This window comes from Arachis ipaensis, chromosome B09 (assembly GCF_000816755.2).
Source record: "Arachis ipaensis cultivar K30076 chromosome B09, Araip1.1, whole genome shotgun sequence".
NCBI classification, from domain to species: Eukaryota; Viridiplantae; Streptophyta; class Magnoliopsida; order Fabales; family Fabaceae; genus Arachis; species Arachis ipaensis.
The window spans coordinates 136,940,508-136,942,398 of NC_029793.2; positions in this window are offsets into that span (position 1 = coordinate 136,940,508).

Sequence of the window (1,891 nt, forward strand, 5' to 3'; positions counted from 1 at the left end):
ATAGGTAATGTTTATTTTATTGGTTTGATTTAATCTCTAGTGGAAAATAAAGCATTATTTGAAGTTCTTGGATAATATAAGTTTGTTGAGACATTTATTATTATTATTATTATTTTACAGTCTTCATAATTTTCCTCAACCTCTTCTATCCCCAAAATCCCCACTTACATGTTTCTCTTTCTATGTAATATGTTGCAACTTTGGATTAAAGTTCCCAACCACAAGAAATAACTTAAACGTCATGCAATATAGTTGATTCACTTTGTATTCCTTTTCGCCATTGTTCATCGATCTTCAAAACCTTCGCCCACCATTTTTCTTGATACCTTGAAATCCTTCGTCAGGTCACAAATATGGAACAATCTGGTTGCAAGTTGCAACTTACAAAAAAATGACAATTACGCTTATGTCATTTGGTTTTTGTTATATTACCAACATTGCCACGGTGGTAAATAACTTCTGATTAGCATTTTTGGATTAATCATTAGCACGATTAAGATATATATAACAACATTTTGATCAGTGTTTTAATTGTTAGGTGTCACTTCTATATTTGTCCATCATCTTAAAGCTACTCATAGTCACCCCTCGCTTAACTACCATATATAGTTGTGACCTTGTTATATAATTATAAACCATTTTTTTCACACCTTATATATATATAAGATAACTTTTAATTTTATTTTAAATTCTTAAAATAAAAATATACAAAAAGAACAACGTAAATATAACATTTTTCAAAATTGTGTGACAATGGAAGTATTTCTTTTTTTTCCCTAAAGGTAAGAATATTTTATTGAATTGAAATTAAATCAATTACAATAAAGTGGTGTTGTCTGAAACATTGAGAGATTATCCCAAAAGAACTAATTAGAGCTTCTTTACCCACATAGAAGAAAAAACTTAGGAAGAAGAAGAAAAAAGAAAAAGCTTAAGAGAAGAAATGAGGATGAAGATTGAGAGACCATATTCGTTAGCAAGTTTAAGCGTCTAAGACAAAAATTTTTCAGGAGACTTTCATTGGCTCTCAAAAATAAGTGTGTTTCGGTAACACTATATCTGCTAGAACAAATATGCAAGTTTCTGGTTGTACTGTTTCAGGGCTAAAGTGGGTTGTCACTAATTGTTAATCCCAAGTCCTCTATGATCAATTAGTTGGTGTACCTATATATGTTAGCTACTCAGTTAAGTATTCGTTGTTTGGTGGTTGGACTTGGAATGGTGGCTGATTTCCTAGTCAAGGATCTCTATGGATTTTAACCGAACTTTGAGGTGAGACTCTCCATTTAATTCTCTTTTCTACAATTTTTTACCTTCTAAAACGATCTACTAAGTCTATAAAGATATGATTTTTGGTTGAGTTAGTTTTTACTTTTTAGAAAGAAAGAAAGAGTATCTAAAATATAGTTGTCACAATCGAACCGGTAATTAAACCGGTCAAGTTACTGGATCACTAGATTATTGGTTTAATCGATGGGTTACTGATTGAACTAGTTGACTCGGTCCTATATAAATAAAAAATAAAAAATAGTCAAAAGTTTAAAATTAAAATTTAAAATACATATTTTTACTAATATTTTAAAAATATCAAGTTATTTTAAAACAATATGAAATATGAACAATAAATATTTTATTATTTTTACTCTATCATAAATATTTTATTTAAGTGTAGTGTTTGAAATATATCTAAACCCACTTCTTTAGGGAATTGTACATGTTTCATAGGATACAATGCAATATTTTTACTATACGGGTATATTTCTATGAAGGGTTTATATTTATTGTTACATTATTTTTAATTTTGTAATTGAATTATGTTTGTATAAAAAATATTAAAGTTAACATAGTATTTTTTTAAATAATACATTTAAAAATTTAATTAGGTCTTTAA